General features: G+C 47.2%; 1 protein-coding gene across 1 annotated transcript in view; it reads left to right on the top strand.

Moving 5' to 3' along the window:
• The window catches only part of ZCWPW2 (zinc finger CW-type and PWWP domain containing 2), a 400309-nt gene extending 390623 nt beyond the window's left edge, over positions 1-9686 (top strand). Inside the window, exons 10-11 of the transcript XR_006547320.2 lie at positions 9208-9402; positions 9555-9686. The gene's annotated coding sequence lies outside the window, so the exon portion shown is untranslated. The remainder of the gene's footprint in view (positions 1-9207; positions 9403-9554) is intronic.
• Positions 9687-15231: the final 5545 nt, after the last annotated feature.

Genomic DNA, 15231 nt, shown 5'->3' on the forward strand with positions numbered 1-15231 from the left:
ATAATTGGCCCTGTCACTATTTGGGTTTGGTACTGGCACCTTGAGTGTTTACTCTGGTTGAGTAATCTGTTTGCATCTGGGTGGACCACACACAGACAAATGTGAGCTGTGTTTGTATTCATTTCCTGCCTGGCAACTTGATTCCTTTGGGTCACAGCTTTGGAAAGATTGATAGATCGGAAATTTACCGGTGTAGACTTGGAGGCAGAAACTCACTTGATCCCGTTTTGGGAGCTGACCTTAATAACCTTCGTTAGGCAACAGCAAAGAAGCCTTTCTCATCCGTGGATTAGAGCAATTGCATGAACATCACATCTGGATACAAGGTTTCCTGTGTTGTTAAGACATTCGTTATTCCCTTTCAGTATGATGGGGCAATCAAAACCGAAATGGTCCAAGGTTACACCATCTAGGTAAGTTCCCGGATGTGTCACTAGAACCTCAATAATGGGTAAAATTCACTCTTGCTTCCTGGGTACCTTCCCAGGCAAGTCAGCTAGCTCCACTTCTAGAACTCCTGAGGAGGCACGTCTGCTACCTGTCTTCTGTATCTCGGAAGCCATGGTATGCACGGACCAAGAGGGAAGGGATCTGGCTTAGAAGACTGAACACTCCTGAGTCTTCTCTGTGCCTTGCCCAGGGGTAGCCACTGACGCTTCCGAGGGCCTCTTTCCCCTTGTGATGGGGTAGAGTCTTGTAGTATTGACCTCAGGGAGCTGCACATGTGACTTTCTGACATTGATGATCTCCTTCTCAGTCTCTGTCTCTAGTCAGTGGATTACAGGGAGAAGTGGGAGAGATGTAAGTGAGAAAAAATGGGGAGTCCTGGGAGGAGGCTTGTTGGGACCATCCTCGTTAAGAACACTAATCTGGGACCTACCCTTGGGAGACTGAGGGAAGCCTAAGCCAAGTCTGGCAGCACTGCAAGATAGCTCTGATTACAGAAGACACACAGATGGCCAAAAACCGCAGGAAAAGATGCTTGATGCTACTAATCATTAGAGAAATGCAAATCTAAACTACAGTGAGGTACCACCTCTCACTGGTCAGAATGGCTATCATTAAAAAGCCTGCAAACAATAAATACTGGAGAGAATGGGGAGAAAGGGGAAACCTACTTGCCGTTGATGGGCATGTAAATTGGTGCAGCCACTATGGAGATCAGTATGAAGGTTTCTTAAAAACCTAAAAACAGAGCTACCATATGACCCTGCAGTCCCACTCCTGGGCATATATCCAGAGAAGACCATAATTTAGAAAGATAGTTGCACTCCAGTGTTCATTGCATCACTATTTACAACAGCCAAGACATGGAAGCAACTTAAATGTCTATCAACAGAGGAATGGAAAAGATGTGGTACATAAAGGCAATGGAATATTGTTGTTGTTCTTTAATCACTAAGTCATGTCTGACTCTTTTGTGACCCTATGGACTGTGGCCCACCAGGCTCCTCTGTCCATAGGATTTCCCAGGCAAGAATACTGGAATGGCTTACCATTTCCTTCTCCAGGGGATCTTCCTGCCCCAGGGATCAAACCCACATCTCCTGTGTTGCAGGCAGATTCTTTACTGCTGAGCCATTGAGGAAGCCCACAATGGACTTTTACTCAGCCATAAAAAAGAATGAAATAATGCCATTTGCAGCAACATGGATAGACCTAGAGATTGTCATATTGAGTGAAGTAAATTAGACAGAGGAGAAATATAATGTGACATCCCTTATGTGTGGAATCTATAAAGATGATACAAAAGAACTTATTTACAAAATAGAAACAGACTCACAGACTTAGAAAATAAACTTATGGTTACCAAAGGGAAAGGTTAGGAGGAAGGATAAATTAGGAGGTTAGGATTGACATGTATCATTATACATAAAATAGATAATCAGGACCTACTGTATAGCACAGGGGAAATAAAAGATATGTCCTATTACATTAATTGTTGAGTTTTTTTTTTATTAGGAAATATAATCACCTTAACTCAATGTCCAGCTCCCTACTAGGCCTCAGGAGACAAAAGGGAAATGCATAAGAAGCCTCAGCCTTCAGGGAGTTTATGCTCTAGTTGCTTAAGTCAAGACTGTATAAAATGTTCAAATAGTATTTTGGCTTCTTTGAGGCACTGGCCATCAGCATCATAAAAACACTCCACACAATTAATAAAAACACTCCCTGCCCATTCCTGATTCATAATACCCAGAGATTGTTGAGGACAGGTGCAGTTTAGGATTGAAGGCAAAGAATTGCTCTATAACTAGGGTAGGGAGATGTTAAACTGCCTTCAGATTAGATATGAGACAGAATTAGAACTGACTTCAAATAAGCCTCTCATTCACGCTCAGTCTCTCAGTCGTGTCTGACTCTGCAACCCCATGGACTGTAGCCTGCCACGCTCCTCCGTCCATGGGATTTTCCAGGCAAGAATACTGGAGTGGGTTGCCATTTCCTCCAGGGATCTTCCTGGCCCAGGGATCAAATCTACGTCTCCTGCATTGCAGGTGGATTCTTTACAACTGCACCATCTGGGAAGCCCATACCCAGCTACTTTCAACATTACCAGGACTACCAAGGGCTTCTGTTTAAATGGTAACTTCCCTACAGTTTAAATGGCCAGTGAAAAGTTCAGTGCAAACTTGAGCACAGTTTGGGATAGTATGGCATATTTTTCACATGACTCTTAAGGAAGTGCCCAAGTTTTTCTTCCTTGTGGGTAAAATTGTTGGCAACATGCGATACCATCCTCAGGCTGCGATGGCCACAAAGCATGCATGCAGAGAACCCAGAGAGTAAATAAGCCCTGTTGGAAATGTGTTTCCTTTTTCCCTTTTGCCACGGTTCTCTTTCAGCAGATTTGTAGCTCTCAAGGTAATTAAACCTCGCATGGGCATTGTGTTTCTCAGGTGTGAAAAGTTAGCAGTTTTGTCCCATAAAGAGTGTGCAGAATCCTCAGCCAGGAAGGGCCGAAAGGATGTGACAGTGACCTCTGCTAGCAGCCAAGCTGGGAATGCGAGTGATCTGTTTAATCAATATTTTATCTCAATTGTTGGTTGTAAAAGGCTTAGAAAGTAATTCAACAGACTACTCAGTTCTGAAATAACACCGAGTGTCATTTCACCTCTCTTTGATTCAGAAGGTCCTTTAGAATCCTTTCATCCTTAGAGAGCTAGTTAATAAAGATTCTGGGTCTAGAATGGCTGATAAACCAGCCTTTGTTTTAGTTAGGAAGGGAAATAGTAGAGGCAGGAGAGGGGTGAGAGCCCCAACCAAGGGGAGTGTTTGTATTTGGGGTGTTAGTGCTCAGGTCTGTCTGCCTCTGACCATTGTCCCCCAGTCTTCCCTGGTTCTGCAGTCTAAGGTGGGTCCAGGTAGGGCCTCCTCTCCCTGTTTTGGCCTCTCACCTGTTAGTACCCAGTTCTGTAATACACTTTGAAGAAGTGAAGTGAAAACCTGTCAGCTGTATCAGACTCTTTGTGCCACTATAGACCGTAGCCCACCAGGCTCCTCTGTCCATGGGATTCTCCAGGCAAGAATGCTGGAGTGGGTTGCCGTTTCCTCCTCCAGGGGATCTTCCTGACCCAGAGATTGGACCTGGGTCTCCTGGATGGCAGGCAGGTTATTTACTGTCTGAGCATTTTGAGGTGCTCAATAAATCAGATGGCTAGTGATTTCCAGAGAAGGAAATGGCAACCCACTCCAGTATTCTTGCCTAGAGAATCCCATGGACAGAGGTGCCGGTGGCTTACAGTCCATAGGGTCACAAAGAATTGGACATGACTGAAGTGATTTAACACACACACACACAATGATTGCCAGCAAAAAAACACCCAGGATTTTCCTTCTCCTTCCGGGGAAGGAGCTTGGTCTGTCCAGCTCCCCAGTCTCAGTTGGCCTGGATGAATCTCTCAGTCTGAAACGGGTTGAGAGAGCACATTCAAGCCCTCAGCATCTCCCATCCTGCTGGCCTGGAGAGCGTGGTAGGTGCCACTTGACTCTGCTCTCCTGACTCGTGCCCTGTCTCACTGCCAACTTCCTTTCTGGGCTTCCAGGCTCATCCTTCAAAGAGCTGAAAATAGCATCACAGTTCCTTTCCCTGAGGAGCTTTCTCACCCTTGACAAGCCTGGAGGACAAATAGACCTGACCTCCGTGGCCTCCTGTCTGTCGGCCCTGATTAAATATTCACTCTGCAGAGCGTCATGCCAGGAATCATGAAAAATCATCGAAGAAGGACGTGACGCACTCCTGGCCTTTGCGCGTCTGTATCAGCTTACAGGAGAGACAGAACCAGCACAATGCAAAATACAAGGGAGCGCAAATGTCAGCCAGACGCTTACCTACCGTTCCTTATTTACAATTCTGATTAACATAGCCTGGGGGCGCCTGTTTATATATACAGAGACCTATGTGTGCAATATGTGTGTTTATATACATATAGAGCTATATGTACATGTGTTTATGCCGGGAGAAATAGCAATAACCTTAGATATGCAGATGACACCACCCTTATGGCAGAAAGTGAAGAGGAACTAAAAAGCCTCTTGATGAAAGTGAAAGAGGAGAGTGAAAAAGTTGGCTTAAAGCTCAACATTCAGAAAACTAAGATCATGGCATCTGGTCCCATCATTTCATGGCAGATAGATGGGGAAACAGTATCAGACTTTATTTTTGGAGGCTCCAAAATCACTGCAGATGGTGATTACAGCCATGAAATTAAGATGCTTACTCCTTGGAAGGAAAGTTATGACCAACCTAGATAGCATATTGAAAAGCAGAGATATTACTTTGCCAACAAAGGTCCGTCTAGTCAAGGCTATGGTTTTTCCAGTGGTCATGTATGGATGTGAAAGTTGGACTGTGAAGAAAGCTGAGCACCGAAGAATTGATGCTTTTGAACTGTGGTGTTGGACAAGACTCTTGAGAGTCTCTTCGACTGCAAGGAGATCCAACCAGTCCATCCTAAAGGAGATCAGTCCTGGGTGTTCATTGGAGGGACTGATGTTGAAGCTGAAACTCCAGTACTTTGGCCACCTCGTGCGAAGAGTTGACTCATTGGAAAAGACTCTGATGCTGGGAGGGATCGGGGTCAGGAGGAGAAGGGGACGACAGAGGATGAGATGGCTGGATGGCATCACTGACTCGATGGACATGAGTTTGAGTGAACTCCAGGAGTTGGTGATGGACAGGGAGGCCTGGCGTGCTGCGATTCATGGGGTCGAAAAGAGTCGGACACGACTGAGTGACTGAACTGAACTGAACTGACATGTATATGTGTGTACATAGATCTATATATACACATTTGTATACACATAGGTCTATATGTACATGTTTATATATATACATATCTATATGTACATATGCTTATATATACATAGATTTATAATTAAAGTGAAATGAAGTGAAGTTGCTCAGTCGTGTCCGACTCTTTGCGACCCCATGGACTGTAGCCCACCAGGCTCCTCCATTCATGGAATTTTCTAAGCAAGAGTACTGGAGTGGGTTGCCATTTCCTTCTCCAGGGGATCTTCCCGACCCAGGGATCGAACACAGGTCTCCTGCTTTGTGGGCAGATGCTTTACCGTCTAAGCCACCAGGGAATCCCCAGGTTTATAATTACACATGTTTACATATACACAGATCTATATGTACACATGCTTATATATACATAGGTTTATAATTACACATGGTTATATATACACAGATCTATATGTACAGATGTTTATATATATATGTAGGTTTATAATTACACATGGTTATATATACACAGATCTATATGGACATAGAATTGAAGCATTTGTTGAAGTGGCTGAAGTGACTGGAACTGGAAAAATGAAGTTTTCTACTGAGTTTTAGTTCCCCAGGAGTGTCCCTAAGAAAAGGATTTGAGAGCTAGTAGTTGACTGGGGCCACATTGGAAACACCAGTGGGAGGACAGGGAAGGACAGCGGCCAGTAGAGGGACGTTGCTGGGCTGGCTCTGTGTGGCACAGGCTCTGGGGAGCAGCTGAGAATCATGCACCTCAAAACCACCCTGGGCCCCATCGGTCACTGGTTGAGGATGCCCGTCAGGACACCTAGAAATTCCTGGACTGCTGTGCCCAAATGATTTTTGGAGAAAACCCTCCTGCAAAGAGATACAACTAAAGTTAGTTCATTAGCTAAGTTGGAGGTTGGCCTGGGAGAGGCCTGAGGGATGAGGCATTTTTACAGGTCCTGATGAGCGTGGTGGCCTGGAAAGCAGAGCAGAGGGGACATTGAGGAGATTGCCCATGGAGCCCTGAGTTGGCGGCGTGACACTGAAGCCAGGACTCTCTCTCTGCAGGTTTCTCAAGGGTGTGTGGGGCCCAGCCCCTGGTGGAAGGGGTCCAGGATCCTGGCTGAAGCAGCCACAGGGTGAGAGGCAGCTTGAGGAGGATTTGGGTTGTGGCTGCTCCATCAGGACTCATTGGCCACTCTGGGGCTGGTGGGTGGGGGGGCCACACATGGATCGTAGGATCCCCCACTGCATCTGCTGCATGAAGCCCTGGTTCATCCACAGGCACCATCGCAGAAGGACCAGAGTGGGATGTGGCTGGGGATGGATCAACGTGTCCTCCTTGCCTCTCAGCTGGGTGGGGAGGCGGGGTGATCACTGAGCGCTGGGGACTTGGCCTGGGTGTCCTTCTGTGTCTATAAAGGATGAGACTGAGCGCCGGGGGAGCGGGCCAAGGCAGCTGTGGTCGTGCCTCTAACGTGGATCCGCTGTGGGAGTTCCTCTGGTACCCTGTTCTCTATGTGCGCCCTCCCTGGAGAGTTGGCAGATGGGCAGTGAGGACTGTCCAGGGTCAGGGCACCACAGCGTGACCTGAATTGAAGGGGGTGACATTGAAGCCAGGACTCTGGTCCCTGGATAAGGTCACTGTGCCCCAGGCTCCGGCTCACACCCCTGCAAGGAGAGCCCAGTGTGATCTCCACCCACGAAGGTGGGCTTGATTGCTTGCTAATCTGTCAAGTTATATGATTTCATGCACTCGACTTCTTTTTCTATCCTGTATTTAGATGCTGGGCAGAGATGATCTAGCATAGAAATGTCAAGATATGTAGATAATTTATTGATAGTTTTTATGTGGGGAAAAAGTAGACATGTCCATGCATCCTCGTGTGTGGGGTGGCATAGTTTGTCCCTGGAAGAGGGAGAGGAAAGGGTGTCTCAGGCTGGGTTGGGTTAGGAGACGGAAACTGCAAGGTTATTTTAGCAGGAAGAATTAGTAGGAAGACTTGTGCAGGAGAAAAGCATTTCCCCCAACCCACAGAGGGTCCCAGGCTGGATCTGAACATTAAAGTGACAAGAACAGATTAACAAGGAAAAGGCATACACATTTATGTAATGTATGTTTCATGTGGCATGGAGCCTTCAAAGGAAGTAAAGACCCAGACCCACAGAACTGCGTATTTCTGTGCTTGGTGTGGTGTTTAGAAAATCACATAATGTTAGTACTAATGGACATTTCCCCCTTAAGGGAACTATCGTTTTGAGAACACACATGCCGGGTACCATGCTAAGGACATTACCGGGAGTGTCTCATCTAACCTTCCTCAGAACTGTATGAGGAGCTGCCTGACTACCCCTATTTGACAGAAGCGGCAACTCAGGCACAGAGAGCTGAAGTGACTGGCCTGCAGATGCACAGCCTGTGAGGACAGAAGGTGTTTACCCCTGATGTTTTTATTTGGGGAGGGTGGGAGGGAGTTTGAAGCAGAGCAAGGAACATCTTGATAACCTATATTTGGAGTCTTCACGGAGTCAAGGAATTGTTCATGAACTCATAAGATTATTTTACTTCACATCCATTTCTATTACATCCTGTGCCAGATTCTGATCTGAGAGTCTAACAAGTATTTAACCCTGTTTAACCTCCAAATAGGCCCATACGGTAGGTGTTCAACACCCTCCTCATTTCTATACCTTCCACATGTTATGAAATCTTGGTGAGTCCTGCAGGAGTGGGGAAGGTGGACAAAAGAAAAAGACTACAAGGAGAGCAGAGAAACTAATAGCTATAGAGGGTCTATGAGCTCAGGCTCAGTGTTTTGTGTGTATTTTCTAACTGAATGCACAGCCCTCTGAGAGAGGGGAGAGTCTCCCTGTGTATAGACGAGGAGACAAGCTACAAAAGTTTAATAACCAGCCAAACATCCCACAGCTAATTCAGAGTGAGGGCTGGGCTTCTAACCCAGGCCAGATCCCAAATCCCATATGCTTTCCACTGCATCTTGATGGCAATCAGTAGGGAAGATAACACTTTTGCATGTTTAATATAGCGTACAAGTGAAAGAAAGATATAGATACACTGTCCTCAGAGTTGAGGGAAGGGATGACCCCAACCAGGGGTGTCATGAGAGTCTTCCTTGAAGAGGCAGCATTTAAATGGAGCTTGGATAGTAGGTGGATGTGGCAGGTGGGTCTGGGGGCAGCAGAGCCCCCTGGAGGGTGGAGGGGCTGGAGGAGGGAGGGGCACAAGCAAAGATGCTGGCGGGATGAGGCCAAGGGGTGGGGGATCTGTCTGGGTAGGAAGCCGTGTTTTGCCAGACATATTGCTTAGAGTTGCCAAGGAGTGCATGGTCACAGTGAAAACTAGACTGGTTCTTAGTTTTATTAATACTTTTTCTGCAGACAACATGCCCACCTTATTACATGTGCCCACTTCCACCAGCCCCTATCCCCTGACAACTCGGGTTGTGTGGCTGTGTCTCAGGAATGCTTTCCTCTCCCTGCCTTCTTGGAAGCTCTTCAAGTCCCGATGGTTCTCAGCCCTGTTCTTCCTCATGGCTCCCCAGTGTTCTGGGGAGACAGGTGCTGAGCAGGACAGAGGGGTGGCCCTGGGTGCTGGGGAAGGACGGGCAGACGAGGAGCCAGGCATCCCTCTCGCTCCAGGGCTGGGCTCTGCTGCCCAGACGGGGAGCCTGCCTCTGACAGACATTCCCTTCCGGACCCGGAGGCTGCTTTGCGAGAACCAAAGTGAGGACACGGGCCTGGGGGATGCTCCTAGACACTTGACACCTGGTGGGAAGTGGAGATTTGGCAGCTGACTGGACGCGCTAAAGAGCAGCCCAGGTGGCAGCTGATGCCCCTCCTGCCCTGTACGTCATCCTCTCCCGAACTGCTCCTCCAGGGCCGAGGAAGAAGGCACCCACCCTGCTAATCTGCGCTGCGGTTTGCTCTTTGTTATGTAGTATCTCAGTGGCAGGCCCCACTCGGGAGAGCTGGGGCGAGGCTGGCTGAGGTTCTCGAGGAGCTTGGACTCAGGCGCCTGCCTGGCAGTGGAATGATGCTTCCTGACCTCTCAGACCTCTGGGCGCACTTAGAAAGCACGTCACGCCTTCTGTCGGCACACGGCTGCCCAGGGGAACCTCAGGGACAGGGGGCAGGTAGAGTATCCTTTCCGAGTTTCTTGTCTCCTGTCCTCGCACCCCGCCCCCCCTTCCTTTCCGTGTGTCTCTGTGGCTCTGTTGTGTCTCCTCCTCCTCAAGGTTCCACAGACCAGTGACGTGGGGGAATTGACTAATGTTCTTGTCAACAGAGATCGTGGCCTGCGAGATGACGAGTACCCTGATGCACTCACGACAGTATCTCAAAGATGCCACGCCGCTGGCTGCTCCCAAGAACGAAGCCACCCTCCCAGAGAGGTGGCAGGAAGCCAGGCTGGAGGAGGTGAGGAAAGTCACTCTTCCTCTGCCCTCGACTCAATCAGCGTTTAGCTATCAGAAGGTTCTGGCCTTGGCCTGACGGATCTTTTCCTGTGTGTCCTTCCACAGGCTCGACTTTTTAGCCGGAGGATGCACTACCTTCTCAGGTGTCCTGGGAACTGCTGAAGGACCATGATGGGGAGCAAGCTGGTCCACAGAGCAGAGCAGAGCAGCTGGAACCCAAGAAGCGCCCGGAGCCAGATGCAAAGTCTGCAAACCTTCAGATTGGAGCGCCCTGAGCTGCGGTTCCTGATTGGACGGTCTTTGCTTTGCCATCACCCTATTGGCTCGCAGTTCTAGATGATTTTGAATGGTTGGCTGGTCTTTTTTTTTTTTTTTTCGTGTGTCTTTCATTCTTTTTTCTTGGCCTTAGGGATTGTGTAAGAAAAGAATTGCTTTGGAAAATATAATTCTGTGGCTGAAATTAACCTTGTTTATGAACCAATATTGTCCCTAGGGGTTTCTGAATTGTCATCTGGGTTACCTAGTAAATGGGTCTGCATGGTTGCTGTGTGTATTCCTGATCTTTAGATTAAAAATGCATTTTCTCTCTTACTCGTTTTCACATCTGGATCCAGGTATTGGGCCGAGTCCCACTTGCCTCTGTACTGAAGCGATCTCAGTGCGGCATCGCTTGGAGTTGAAATATAATCAAACATATTGTACCTGAGGCTCTTGCATGCTCTTTGGGGTTTATGCTACCCCACAAAGAAGTACAAACCTTGTAGGTGGAAATGTAATTCCTGTTTGATCCTGCAGCTAGAATGGTGGAGAAAGTATAAATATCGAAAAGCGGCTTCAAATACTTCAGATGTCAACTAACCAAGAGTAAGTGGCTGATTCTCTAAGGCAGAGCAGGGACTGGAGACCACTCCCCACACCCTGCCCATTGACCCTGCTCCATCTGGAGGAATCGGAGGAGGCCCGCTTCTGTGTTTGCATTTGCGGGGACTGTGGTGTTTCTGACTCGTGCTCTGTAACTGTGCCCACCTCGCAATAAAACACCTTCGTTGACTCAGCGACAAGGTCTCTGTCCATTTCCTGCAGTCCTGTGTCCTCATCGGCTTTGTGAGACGGTCCAGGGTAGATGTGCGCGTGGCCACCCTGCCTGGGATCTCAGCTGGATGCAGTGCTGGCACTTAGCCAGGATTGTCTACTGGTGGGGCCTCACACACTGGACACATGCTGGGCTGGGGCTGCCCCCAATACGTGGTAGACATTTAATCTCTTTTTTTTAATTGGTGGATTATTGCTTTACAATGTTGTGTTAGTTTCTGCTGTACAACAAAGTGAATTGGATATATATATATATATCTCCTCTCCCTCTTGAACCTCTCTCCCCCCATCCCTCCCCTCTGGGTCATCACAGAGCTGAGCTGAGCTCCCTGTGCTGTACAGCAGCTTCCCATTAGCTGTCTATTTTACACATGTCAGTTCATGTGTAAACCGACATATATGTCAGTTCATCTCAATTAATCCTTTCTCGATTTGTCCCACCTTCCTCTTCCTCTCCACTCCCCACCCTGTGTCCATATGTCTGTTCTCTATATCTGTGTCTCTATTCCAGCCTTGGAAATCATCAGTACTGTTTTTCTAGATTCCACATATATGCGGTAATATACGATATTTATTTTTCTCTTTCTGACTTAATTCACACTGCATGATAGTCTGTAGGTCCATTCAAGTCTCTACAGATGACCCTATTTCATTCCTTTTAGTGGCTAAGATCTTTTTTGACCCCGTCCCTAGAGTAATGAAAATAAAAACAAAAATAATCCAATGGGACCTAATTAAACTTAAAAGCTTTTACACAGCAAAGGAAACCATAAACAAGATGGTTTTATTTCTTCATAAAGAATTGAAAGAACATTTGAATTCCTTAGAGCTGGTCTTGGCTGAGAACACCGAGTAGCCTCTGAGTGTCTTCTTTGGCCTTCTTGTTGAAAGCCTTTAGAGGGAGAGGTGGAGATTCATGGGCAGAAGTCAGGCAGGAGACCGTGGCCCCTGCCCTGACCTTGTTTTCAGACATCTGGGTCCCTCCTGCAGGACAGGGCAGGGCTGTACCTCCTCTGAGGGTGACATCACTGCCTTTACATGAAGTGAAATTGACATGCACGCATGTGTGTGAAATTGACATGCACTCATGTGTGTGAAATGCCTTTTCACCAGCAGGCCCAGGCCATCCCAGAGCCGGCCAGTCCCTCTAGCTATGATACGCAGAGGTCTCATTCACTATAGGTAAGAACTCGCCCAGTCCTCTTCAGACGGGATCTGCCACTTTAATAGAAAACACTTTCAAGAAAACCCCAGTGCTCTCTGCCTCCACTCCTGAGGTTTCAAATGTGATGCACGGATCAGAGATATGATAACTTGGTCTGTATGGGGTGGCAGATGAAGTTTGCTCTGATTGCCGTGGCATGCATTACATATTACCCCGGACTGCAAGCCCTGCAGAGTAGAAAGAGCATTGCCTACTTGCTTCCTGGAAGTCATTAAAGTGACAATAAATAATAAATAAATGGGTCCCAGCGCCCATCCGCTTCACTGGCTTTTGACTTCAAACCTCCTCTTGGGAACTTCCGTGTCCTTGCTTATAACTTGGAACCTCCTGACTGCTTCCCAGTATTATTGTCTAAGCTTGACAAATGTTTGCCAACCAACTGCAAGTCAATATGAAACGTTAAAGTTCTATTTTAAAAATTACCTTTTTAAGTTAAAAAATACATACTTTTGAGTGGAGTCCAGGTCAGCCCACCTTGTGCTGAATTTGAGCTTTTTTTAGCCTTCTGAAGTTCCAGAACCCTACACCCAAGGAAGGGCCTCGTAGGTGGGAGTGTTGGGCCCAGGAGCTGTGTCAAGGATCAGAGTCAGTGAACGGACACCCTCCACGGCCAGCAACCATGTTAGATTCTTCAGCAAAATGATGCTGACTCTGACCTTCATTCCTAAAGTCTGTATCAAACGGACAGCATCAAGTCAGGTGGAAGTCATCTGTTCCTGGTTACCTCCAACAGCTTATCCAGGAGGTGGTGTTATTGTCTGTCTGTTTGAAGGACCACTGGCATGGAAAGCAGTTTATATATTTGTAGGCAGATTTTAGCGGATGCAATTGGCACCTTGTCCCTGTTTCTGAGGGCTTTTTTGGTCAGAGAAGACTGTGCATCCCAGGTCAGAGGTTCTGGGGTCTTATTCCCCTCCCCACTTAGTCTAGCCCTCAACCAGGAGGAGTGTTAGTGTTTAAACACCCCAGCTCCCTCACCTTTTGGATGGATGGACTGAGGTTTGTTCTAAGCTGATCTGAGCTCCCCAGTGAGGTGACAGTCTGGTGGCCCACAGTGGGAACTAGTTTTTGAACCCACTTTTAAACATTTTAATTGAAGGGTAACTGTTTTACAATGCTGGGTTAGTTAGTTTCTGCTATACAGTGAAGTGCATCAGCTCTGTGTATGCGTGTATGCCCGCCCTCCCTCCCCTCCCCACCCCACCCCTCTGGGCCACCACAGAGCACCAAACTGAGCTCCCTGTGCTGCGCAGAGGGTCCCCACCAGCTGCTCTACCCGGGGTGCTGTGCACATGTCACTGCTGCTCTCTCCATCCGGCCCAAACTCTCCTCTCCCCCAGCTGTGTCCACCTGGCCATTGTCTGTGTCCACGTCCTCTGTTCCCCTGTTGGCTGCCTTGTGTCCCACCTCACATCTCAGCCAGCGCTTCCTGGACTGCCTCCCCAGTAAGTAGCTAATTTATGCACAAGTACAAATCCCTCTGCAAGGTGAGGTATCAACGGGAGACACTTGCCAGAGGGCGATTTCCTTCCTGTGAAAGGGGCCCTGCCACAGGCTACAGGATATTTTTCCTTTCGGTGCAAGACTCAACTAACATAGAAGACAAGGCCAGAGTCACCTGACAGCAAATAAAATTACAACTCACCGGCTAGAACAAGTAACTAAATATAAGGGAGTAATGGGAAAAGGAACAGGTCACAACCCCCAGGTTCCCCCATTCCCTGCCCCATCACCCCTCAAGGACTCCTGCTTGCCCTTGAGCCCCTTCTGCTTCCATTAACACTGACGGAGCCTGCCCAGAGTGCCTGGCTCTTGTCAAATCCCATTACAAGGGACTCCAAGACACGCCGTCCAGGCCTTTGTTGTGCTGGTAACCTTTTTGGGGAGTATTGAATATTGTGTGGAGTGGCTAATGCATTGATCAGACCTGTTAGACAAGAGGTCTGCTTTTTTCTGGCACCACAGTTTTGAAAACGGGGTTTCATCTCTGCCTTTATTGTGATCACCTCAAACCAATTCTCTAAGTTCAAGTTACAAAGCTCTAAAAAGCATGTCAGGCTGACCCAGGACTACTTGTCAGGATAAACATAGAAAATATAGACCCTATACAGTGAAAGAATGTGCTGGAATCTCTGTTAGAGGCATCTCACACCTTCCTTTGTTTTAGTTGTTGATGTTGAGCAGAGGACACACACAAAGACCCACGTTTCCTGGCAGAGGCCCCCAACCTTTTAGGCACTGGGGACTAGTGTCATGGAAGACAGTTTTTTCACGGGGGTGGGTGGGTGGGGTGGTATTGGGGTGATTCAATTGCATTATATTGATTGTGCACTTTATTTTTATTATTATTACATCAGCCCCACCTCAGATCATCAGGCATCAGATCCCAGAGTTGGGGGCCCCTGCTCTGTGGGGTTCCCAGTGAAGACTTGGTGTGTATCGTATCAGGGATGTAAACAGAATTATGACCGCACCAGAGTCTGCCTTGTCGCTTCTCACTCCCTGTTGAGGGCTGGGAGCGTGGGGCTGTTTCATATGCTTCTTTGTTTTCAATGTATGCCGAAGGTCAGGGCTTCCTTCATGATCGGTAATTGTTCCACCTTTACTCAGAATAACTGAAGTAGATAATGGAAAATAATTAGTTTATAGATTTCCTACTGGATCTGAGTTTAAGCCAACACGACCCTGTGCTTTTTGCAGGGAGGAAGGAAAATCCAGAGTGTGATTCTTGGGTGTATTACCTGATGTTGAAAGGCAAAATTCCTGCTAAGAAAAAAATCAGAGAATAACACTGCTCCTAGGATCTTTAGCAACCAAGGATCTTTTATGAATGGAAAGTACTTGTTAATATTAGTAACTTGTTACTTGCTCATATTTGTAATCTTATTATTAAAAGTTTTCCTCATTGTTCAAATACTACTTTTGCTACTAGATAAATCAAAACAATCTTTCCAGATGCTGGGAAAGATTGAAGACAGGAGGAGAAGGAAACAACAGAGGATGAGATGGTTGGACGGCATCACTGATTCAATGGACATGACTCTGAGCAAAGTCTAGGAGATACTGAAGGACAGGGAAGCCTGGTGTGCTGCAGTCCATAGGGTCACAAAGAGTTGAACATGACTAAGTGACTGGACAACTAAATCAAAACATACCTTAGGAATCAAATCATCTTAAGTCTTTAACTGCTGATTACAAATTTAAGTAAATGGAGCCTTCTAAATATTTTT

Source organism: Bubalus bubalis, chromosome 21 (assembly GCF_019923935.1).
Source record: "Bubalus bubalis isolate 160015118507 breed Murrah chromosome 21, NDDB_SH_1, whole genome shotgun sequence".
NCBI lineage: Eukaryota > Metazoa > Chordata > Mammalia > Artiodactyla > Bovidae > Bubalus > Bubalus bubalis.